The following is an 11,540-nucleotide window of genomic DNA, read 5'->3' on the forward strand; positions in this document are numbered from 1 at the left end:
GTTATTTGTTTTCACAGAAAGAATTAAATATGAGGCAGCGGAGGTGGTTGGAATTAGTAAAAGACTATGATTGCACAATTAGCTATCATCCTGGAAAAGCTAATGTTGTTGCGGATGATTTAAGCCGTAAATCCAGTTATTTATCGGGTTCCATGATTCAGAAACCGTTATTACTCGATTTGCAAAGGAACGAAATAACTCTGGTATCTCCAGGTACAGTAGATCAGTTATCTGCACTAGTTCTTCGCTCTACTTTGATTGATCGTATTCTAAAGGAGCAACAATTGGATACAGTTATTAGAGTTGAAGAATAAAAATGATTTAATAGGAGTTTCTGAATTTGGTTTGAATCATAATGGTTTATTGACCTTTCGAGGTAGAATTTGTGTTCCTAGGGGTGATGACATTCGGAAAGATATACTTATTGAAGCTCATACAGCGCCATATTCAGTTCATCCTGGCAGTACCAAAATGTATCATGATCTTCGACGTCTTTATTGGTGGCCAGGTATGAAGAAAGATATCATGTTATTTATTTCTGAATGTCTAACCTGTCAGCAGGTTAAGATTGAACATCAAAGACCTGCTGGAACTTTGCAATCTCTCCCAATACCTCAGTGGAAATGGGAGCATATCACCATGGACTTCGTAACAGGACTTCCAAGAACACCAAAGGGTTATAACTCCATCTGGGTGATTGTTGACAGGTTAACTAAGTCGGCTCATTTTCTTCCGGTCAAAACGACGTTTACAATGAACCAGTATGCTGAAGTTTATGTAGCTGAGATTGTAAGACTTCATGGAATCTCTGTATCGATTGTATCTGATCGTGACCTGAGGTTTACTTCTAAATTCTGGAAAAGTTTGCATAGAGCCTTGGGCACAAAGTTGGCTTTTAGCACAGCATATTATCCTCAGAGTGATGGGCAGTCAGAGAGGGTGATTCAAATTCTTGAATATATGTTACGAGCCTGCACGATTGATTTCACGGGAAGTTGGGATTCTAAGTTGCCTTTGGTGGAATTCACGTATAATAACAGCTACCAGTCTTCAATCGGCATGGCACCCTACGAAGCTTTATATGGAAGAAAGTGCCGATCTTCCATTGTACTGGGAAGAGGTAGGTGAAAGGAAGATGTTGGGCCCAGAATTGGTTCAACAAACAGCAGATGTTGTGGCATTGATCCAAGAAAGAATGAAGACCGCTCAGTCTAGATAGAAAAGTTACGCTGATGTACGACGACGGCCATTGGCATTCGAGGTTGGTGATCATGTGTTTATTAAAATAGCTCCTCTCAAGGGAGTTATGCGATTTGGCAAGAAAGGTAAACTAAGTCCTCGATACATTGGGCCGTTTGAAATTCTTGACAAGATTGGAGACCGAGCCTATCGTCTTGCATTGCCACCAGACTTGGATAGAATGCACAATGTCTTTCATGTGTCTATGCTACGCAAATATCTTCCCAATCCATCTCATGTTCTTTGACATGAATCATTAGATCTTTTACCTAACCTAAGCTACGAAGAAGTACCGATTCAAATTCTTGATCGCAAGGTAAAAGTATTAAGAAACAAGATTGGTATGGTAAAAGTTTTATGGCGGAATCATATGATTGAAGAGGCGACTTGGGAACCCGAGGAAGAAATGAAACATCGTTATCCCAATTTATTCAACGGTAAGCAAATTTCGGGGACGAAATTTTTATAAGGAGGGGAGATTGTAATAGCCCAACTTTTTATCATGTTAACCCTTATGGTTTATTATTGTTATGATCATGTTTTATGCTTTACTGGTTGAGATTATGTTGAATGGTTACTGGTTATGGATATCTTTATTGAAATGGTTATTGTTTTGGTATTATGTTCATAATTAGTGATGATCATGGAAATTAATGGGTAGAATAGAAAGTTGGCTTGAGCCAAATAAAAAATGGAAGTGCAGAAATGGTATGACAAATGTGGCAGTAGTTGTGATTTTTAGTATAATGTTTTGTATATTGATCCAATTGATGTGATGCCACTTCCATTAGAAAGATAAGATATAAGGCTATAACTTTCATGTCTTGAGTTTTGTTCAAATCATTAGGGAAGACGAGCCAAAAGTGGCCCGAAGTGTGTTGTGTGTTTCGTTGTTTCTGCACTGACACATGTTGGGCGAATGGGCATAACTTTTTACTCAGACCTCCAAATGACCTGAAATTTGGGGAGATTCAAGAAAACACATAGGGCTACAACTTTCATGTTGACCACTTTTGCAAATTCGGAAGTTAAAAATGCGTTTTGGGCAGAATGAGGCGCGCCACCGTGCCAGAACTCGCGCCATGGCGCGCGGGGTACTGAAATTATTATTTTTGGGCAGTATGGAGCGCGCATATGCGCCGGAAATGTCGCGTATATGCACCTAGCAGGCTGTTAAAAATTTCCAAAACACGTTTTCGAGGGAATGAAGGCTTTTATATGTCTTTTCTAGATGCTTTTCCACATTTCTCTCTTCCCCCATTATTTTCCTACGGTTCAAGTTCCTTTCTCTTCAAAGTTTTCTTTCTTTCAATTCTCCACTCCAAGTCAAGGATTTTAGTTGTATTCTTAGTGGTTTCCACCTTTTCCTCCAAGCTACAAGGCAAGGATTATAGTATTGGAGTTGGAAGGGTTTTTAATATTAAGGTTATGTGAAAGGTTAAGTTGAATTGATGGATTCTTTGGATTAATGTTAATGATTCATAGTTATTATTGTGTTTGTTGTAGTAATCCTTTGAAATCATCATAGCCACCATATTGTTGATTGGTTGTAAGTAGAACTTCTCCTTGAGCTCACATGATGAATATATGTATATAAGCCATGTTTATTGATAATTAGCTCCTTTCATTGGTATATATTTGATCTATATATTGTTATATATTCATTGTTCAAGGATTTCATTGAATTCATTGATCAAGGAGCTAATACACCATCGTGCCTACCAAGTGTTTGTATAAATGCCTCAATAAGAGTTCCTATGATTAAAGCCAAGGAATGATAGTAATTCATACATGTCATTGGCCAATCACATGATTATGAGTATCTCTCATAGTTTTGATATATTTATATATCAAAGAGATACTATCCACAGGTCACAGGTCACAGGTCACAGACTATCATTTTCCTTTCCTTTCACTCATGTCATGAGATACTATCCATATTTCCTTGATTATGTAATGTTCATTGAAGATAGTATCGCTCTACTTTCATTGCCATTTCTATAACCACGTTTTAAGCCAAAGTTATATATATGTAATTGTTATGTATAGCTTTCTACTTACTGAGTTTATTCTCATTCCAGTTATGTCATGTGATGCAGGTGATCAAAAGAAGTGAAACGGATTATTCGAGGCGGAAGAAGTCATATAGAATGCCATGGGAAAGACTTGTTATCATGTCACTTTTTATTTGGGATACAATGATCATGAGAAGTTTTAAAATATCATGTAGTTTGTTAAATGAATGAGGGGAAAAACAAGTTAGTATGTTGGCTTGTGGTTATGAGTTGAATGCTATTTTGTGAATGATCATGTATATTAGTATGGATAATGTTTATGATGTAAAGGATATATTTTTCTTTCCCTTTTAAATGTTAAGGCTTCCGCATACGTTAATTAGTTAATTAAAATGTCATGGGAGTGGGTTGTTTAGAAATTGTTGTGTCTGGGGTCGGATCACATCCCACCTTTCTCGTTGTCAAATCAGACTCACCTCAGCTCTCTTTGCCCTACTCAAAGCATCAGCAAAATGGTAGGGTTGCTGCATATTTATCAATGCAATTATCTTTGAATTCAATCCTTTGATGAACTGATCAGCTACAGCTTCATCGTTCCCAGCTAAATGAGGAGCAAAACGCAGTAGAGTAGAGAATTTAGCAACATATTCTTCAATATTCAGTTGGCCTTGTTTCAAATTCTCAAACTCTGCTTTTTTGTCCTCCCGGTACGAAACTGAGAAAAATCTTCGATAGAATTTAGCTTTAAAGACTTCCCATGTGATCACAGTACCACGCCGTTCTAATACTCCTTTGATTGTAATCCACCAACTCCTGGCGGCCTCTCGTAACTGTTTGGGCACCAGTTTGATTCTTTGTTCATCTGGATAATCCAGTAAATCAAACAGTATTTCTATGTCATCTAACCAATTCTCACAATATTTCTATGTCATCTAACCAATTCTCACAATCTTCAGACGTCTCAACACCCCTCAGAATCGGCGGCTGAAATGACTGAAACTGTTTCAACTGTGTTTCCATCGGAGTTTCTGATACATCTATCTGATCAGTCGAAGTACTACCCCTTTCTGAAATTCTTCGAGGAGGTATATCTGATCACCACAAGGGTTAGCAATCACAGGAGATAAATCCATCTCAGTCCCTTCCTGATCAGCTTACCTATGATCAAGAATTGGTTCCGATTCATTTTCAAATCAAACATATTACCAAATCAATTCAGATATTCAGGTAATCACAAATCAATTCAGATATTCAGGTAATCATGTAATTAAAAGCAGTAAATCATACTTAGCATGCAAGCATACACAGTGTAATTCAACATTATAATAAATCACATTCTAGCAATCAAAAGTAGGAAAGAAAACTCAATCTACCCCGCTCACTAGCTTCTATCTCAGTCTCAAGAACCTACTGTTCTGGAACCTAATGCTCTGATACCACCTGTTGTGGGGACCCGGACGCTAATTCATTCCTTAATCGTCTTTAGGAATAATTCAAACAATTATATAATAAACAGGGTCTAATTTTTTTTTTAAATACAAAGCGGAAACGTAATGTAATTCAATTCAGATTACATACTAAACATAAACATATAAATCTTGTATTATCTACAAGAATTCAACTAGGTTCAACTATATATCAGTGCTGAATCCTAAGTTGCTTCGAAGCCCGGATCTCCACGCTATCTAGTCCAGCCTCGTTCTCTTCTTGACCCTGATCCTATCCCACCTGTTGCCATGTACACATACAAACAAGACAACAGCCGGATAACTCCGATGAGAATTACATTCTCAGTATAAATCATGTATACATGCGATCATATAAACCATATAAAAGCATATAACCGACATTCATAACCTATATCAAATTCAGAAACATAAATCAAATATTCAGAGCATGCATCATGATTCGAAACATGTCTCCATATCAATAACCAATCATATTCTAAATATGTACCATAATCAGGAACATAAATCCATATCAATCTATGAATAAAAAGCAACATTAATCATTAAATCACAATCGGTGACTTTCAGACTTAGACTAGACTCGATCCTAGTCTAGGGATCCCGGTTTCCAGATGTGGTGTTCCTATATCGAATTCCGTAATAGAAGAAATTCCGATTCTATTTACTCGATATAACCAAATGTGGTGTTCCTATATCGAATTCCGTAATAGAAGAAATTCCGATTCTATTTACTCGATATAACCAAATGTGGTGTTCCTATATCGAATTCCGTAATAGAAGAAATTCCGATTCTATTTACTCGATATAACCAAACATCCGGTGTCTTGACCTAACCGTCACAGACTTTGACATTTTCACCAATATCCTATCTTGTGACATCGTGCAATGTGCCCGTTGCGATCCCACCACTATCAGGTACTTCTGTCACAAGATCACTCGTCTAATATCTGCTGTCTATAATCAATAGCACAAGCATATCAAGTCAAATCATTGCAAATATCAATGCAATAAAATAAAGTATGTGATTTAGGGAAACTCGAGTCAAACCTCACTCGAGTTGTGCAATCCCAACTAAACATTAATTTATACCTTTATCTTCTCGCTCTGACGAAGACGAAGTCCTGAATTCAACTCTGTCCATTCTCAATCTGGTAATAACAATACCGAACAGACACAATATCAATATGTAACTCAATTCAGAACCTGTTCTGATCAATACTCAAATCAACATACTATCTGATCAATGTCAATCGACATACAGTACAACAATACAATCTCAGTCAATCGTAAATCTGATCAATATCAATCTACTGAGGTTTCGACGGCATAACAGTACAGTCTCGATAACCCCGTCAATTTCAACACCACAGATATAATACCAGAATTCATAATTAATATCGGTACAACTGATAATCAATAACAATACAACCCGGATATCGAATCTCAATCAAATCAACTCCAAAAATCATAACAAGTACATACACAGTCTGTTCTTCGATCTGACTTCAATTCTACGATGTCTACTATATCAGAAACACCATATAGGATTCATATTCGATTCTGACAATATCATAATTTCAAATCGTATCTAAACGTAACAAAACTTACGTCCAGTTGTAGCTGTCAACGATAGGATCACACTACTGAAGTCGGATTCAAAATCAGACGGGCGGATCTTTCGTAAATCACAAATCTACACGATAAAAGGCGTAATGATATTTCTCGGAGCTTCTCGATTTCTTTTCCAATGTTCTGATGAAATTGAAACTTGTTATATCTATATATATATCCACGTTGCATGCTAAGATACGTGTCTTATTCTTAACAATTTCCAGGCGGTGCTCGGGCGGTTAATCTTTACCGCTCGGGCGCGGAAGTTTCTGTCGAGATACTCAGCTGAACATCTCCTGGCGCTCGGGCGGTAATATTCTACCGCTCGGGCGCCAAACATTCTGTCCAAGAAGTAAAATTGGCGCTTGGGCGATTCTTTTCTACCGCTCGGGCGCGAGATGTTCGGTCCAACTCTTGGCTTATAATGTAACGATGCCTTGCTTCTTCATTTGAGTTCCTATAACCTCAATTCTGTCAATTAATCAACGTCTGATTACAACAATTAAATCTCGGGCATTACAGCCAACATGCCTTGAAATCAAATAATTTCTTATTTCATATCGTATCATGTATAAAAATAATGAAGCTTCTAATCTTTTAGCATAACAAAGTCATGCAACCATGCAGGGTAAAAATCGTTTGCCATGCAACCTTAAACATAACTTCAATCAACTTCAAAATGTGTATGCACATGTAGCTTAAACATTTAGATCATGTAAACATGTAGGTATCATCACATAAATCATATAAAGCATGTAAAAATTACAACTTTGAGGCTTGACGACTGATCTTTCCGCCGCTGATAGTGGCACAACCCTTTACAGGAACCATTGCTCTGATACCAACTGAAACGTCCTGTCCTTTTTATTGCTTTAAAAGTACTAATTTTTTTGTTTTTATAAACACTCGATTTTCGACCATGACAAATAACACATGAAAATATTTTTATAAAATATTTTACCCTTTAAAACAAAATCTCAACCAACTAGCATTTTAAAAATCAAGTGCAATAGTCATAAAATGAAATCATCAACTGTTTTACCCAACCTAAATAAAGCAATAAGTTTGAAAAGTATAGCCCATACTAAACCTCTCAAAAATCTCTCAAAAGTATAAATAAATAGTCTTAAAAATCTTTATCTAAAATCAGTAATCATAAAACATAATGCGAAAATAGTAGAAGTGCTGGTCCTCGAGTTGTGTGCGCCATCAGTCCAGTCAAATAATCTGTCAAGACCTCCCTCAACCTCACCTGCATCCATCACACCTAGTGAGTCTAAAGACTCAACACACCATCATCTTTATAGCAAGTAATACGCAATACAGTCAACATATAACAGTGAAAAATATTTGTACTTAAAATATCGTTTTCATGAAGATGCATAAACTTCAAACATGAACATTTTCGTAAATCTTTTATGATGCATGAACTTTAAATAGAAACATTTTCATAATGATGCATCAACCTTAAGCATAAACATTTTCATGACATGTATAACATAAACCTTAACCTTTTCCTTTTTCCTCAACATGACATGACATAAAACCTTTTTAACATGATCATAAACATTTTCTTTTCCCTTTTGTTGAATTCAGATCGTTAATTGTGACTTTCCTGACATGACATGACATGAAAATCGATGGATCCATCTACGTGAAACCGCAGTACTGGGCGGCGGGGACACCAGCAACACTCTCACCGGTCAACTGGGCCCTGGCCTATCATGATTGAATAGAAATACGATCGTCGAGGTTCCCTCGGGGGCCTTTTCCCATAAATGGGTTCCCTCTGGGGCCTTTTTCCCTCACGATATTCCCATTCCTCCGTTACCACAAAACCGTTACCACAAAACCGTTACCACATATTCGCAATGATGGAAACACGATCGTCGGGCTCCCATTGGGACCATAACCCTCACGATGTCGCCAACATTAGCGAATTAGTCACAATGACTTCACTTCCTTCAACATTTACATTCTCATCACTTTATAAAAATCATGCATAACATAACATTTTGTTTTTGAAACCAAGCATGCAACATATCTTTTAAATGTCTTCCTTAATTCATAAAAATCCCATGGACATTAAAAAAATCATAATTTAATCATGAACATTTCATAAACATTTAAAATGATATTTTACCCTCAAAACATGTAAAATAACATTTTTACATATTAAATCATAACCATCTAAAATTCCTTAATCATTTAAAATATCATTTTACATATAAAATCTCATAAACATTTAAAATATCATTTTAACATAAAAAAATTCCATAAACATCCATAACTATAGAAAATAATAATATTAGCACATAAAACAGCATTCAGGGCACTGCCATGACATTTACTAATTTTTAGGCTGTAAAAAGATCGTTTTACCCATAGACTCGACATTTTACGTTTTCGACTTTTATCTAGATTTCATGACTCTAACATGTCCCAAATAATTATTTAAGCCTACATGAATTTTTTCATATTTTTATTTAGCATAAATCGAGGACTTTTAATTTAATCTTTAAATAAGACGTATTAACACGTTTTAATCCCAAATTAAAACAAACCTTAATATAAAATTCCCAAATTAAAAACTTAGACTTTTCATAATTATTTAAGTTTAAACCTAATTTTTCATAATTTTATAAAGCCTAAAACTAGGCAATTCAATTAACTCGTTAATTATCATTTCGTGTGGCGAATAAATCCCGAATAAATCCTAAACTCATTATTTTGATCCCAAATTTTAAACATAGCATTTTTAAGATTTATTCTACCCTTCCAAGTTGTGAGCCACCCCCGTGGACCCTTGGTTTTAATTTTAGCTTTATTATTTTTTTTTGACACCTTATCCAACACTCCGAGCCATCTCCTAATTTTCACGAGCCACGCCCTGAGCCGCCTTGAACCAAAACCTAGCCAACCCATCTAGGGACCCTACTGTACCAAGCCCAGCCCAAAAAACAACCCCTGACCCGACCAAAAGCTTGCTGGAAACTCACCCAATTTACATGCATGTGTACGTGTGTAGTGTTTTGGCACAATAGGACTCCTCCTCCTTCTAGGACACTACCAGCTGTTAAACACTTGACCCAACCTGACCCTAACCTTCCCTAGACCACGATTAGACCACGCCCAGACCGACCCAAACCCCTGGATGCGAGCAGCCCCCAACTGAAGAGCACAGCAGCATCCTTGTATAACCTGCTGTCCATGCTTTCATCATGTTCTTTCTCGACCAGCAACCAGCCAGGCTGCACCAGCCCCTGCCCAGACCTTTGTGCACCCTCTTAGGACCCTAAGGACCTAACCTAGCCCAGCCCAGACCCCCTGGCCGAGCCCCTCTCTTCCCTGTACCACAGCAACAACCTGCGCTTTTCCTAGTGCTTCTCGGGTGGGAGTCCTAGCTTGCTAGGACTCCTCCCCAGCCCTCCTGACTCGAGTCCTAGCGTGGTTAGGACTCTTCCCTAGACTCCCCCCACGACCCTAGCTAGCCTCTAGACAGAATCCAGCCCTTGCCCAGCCGTGGAGTAAAAAACCCGCACCCCTTTCCCTCATGACAGCTAGTTCATGTTCCTGTGATGGGTTTGCTTCTGCCGATTTTTTTGTGGTGTTTAGGGTGAGTGTGTTTGACTCTAACACATGTGTAAACCCCACTTGATCCTACCTTATGTCATGGCAGCCCCTTAACCAAACAATATACACATTATTGGGTTCGAAAATCATGTTTCTTCATGTATACATGCAATATACCGAAAATTATGAAAGATATTTCATGTTCTTCATGCATACAATAATTCAAACAATAATATGATATGATGGATGAGAAAAGAAGATGTATGGCGTGCCTTTGCGTTTTTAACGCACGAATATCCGTTGACGAAGCGAAGAACTGGCGACGAGAAACCTTGGGTGAATTTTCCTTCAATTTCAAAACTTCCCTTTTGCTTGTTTTGGTGTGTGCCGTGGGTTTGTGGCGTTGGGGGAGAGTTTTTCAGAAAATAAATTGAGTGGCCGATTGTTTGAGTAGCAAGTGTAGGGTTTTGTGATCAATTAATACTTTATATACTAATTTATTTACTAAGTAGGCTTTAGGTCTATTAAGCCACAAAATTTAAGCCCATTAGCTTTAATTAGGATTTAATAAAATAATAACAAAGTTTTCCTTGAATTAAATATGTGAATTTACTAGCTGGGTTGCCCAAAAGTTCGTATTTTAGTTGAAAACCAACACCGATAAAATTTACGTCCCGGCGTATAAAATCACTTCAAAACCCTTTATTTTCAAAAATACTAAAAACCATCAACTTTATTTTAAATAATTAAAAATAATTATTTAACAAAAACATTTTACATTTACAGCCCTCAGTCCCCGTTCCTCGATCGTCACTTGAACATTCCTTAAAAATACCATTTTAATGCAACATGTAGAAAAATATATTTTAAACATGTAAATATGCACAACATAATTAATTCATGCAATTAAAACATTTAATTAAAATACAGAAGAATTTAATAATTCAAATGCATGTGGTTCGCGTGGACCTTTAAATTTTCGGGGCGTTACAAAATGAGATGCATTCAAGATGAAATTTCGAAGGAAGACACCACAAGACGATGAGGTGAAATTTTAGAAGTAATTTCTGTTTTCCTAAAGGTTCTAACAACTTGCATCGTAAGGGAGAGAATTTTTACAGTCTTGGAGCTTCACGGAAAGCATCTTTACAATTTTAAATGAGAGTGTACTTTTAAAAGTTAGATGTAACTGATGTGATCCAGATGAATTGGATAAGCAGAGTCGGGACAATCTACCGGATTCTGATAAATGTGTTATTTAGGTAAATGAGCAAGGGGATATATCTGCGATGAAGATATCTTTGTAAGCTATGGCTTCCACCGTGACTTCCAGACAGTGAAAAAAACTAGTGAATGGACGCCTGAGGGGTGTCTGGCGTGGCCACTCTGATGCTTAAGTCAGCAGGTTGAAGATAAAGGATAAAACGGCTGTATATGTTGTAATATACGTGAAATGATTAAGAATTCAGAATTCGGTAATATACGCCAACCCACGTGGTTCTGACGGTAATGATTGCCAAGAATAAGGTAGCTCATACTGATGCACTCGAGTGAGGTGCGCTTCTTGAGTTACCCAGTAACAAGTTCCCAGGAGCTTGCATTAGAGCCCGGGCGTCTGGTAACCCGGGGAGAA

The sequence above is a fragment of the Primulina tabacum genome, chromosome 7 (assembly GCF_025594145.1).
Source record: "Primulina tabacum isolate GXHZ01 chromosome 7, ASM2559414v2, whole genome shotgun sequence".
Lineage (NCBI taxonomy): Eukaryota > Viridiplantae > Streptophyta > Magnoliopsida > Lamiales > Gesneriaceae > Primulina > Primulina tabacum.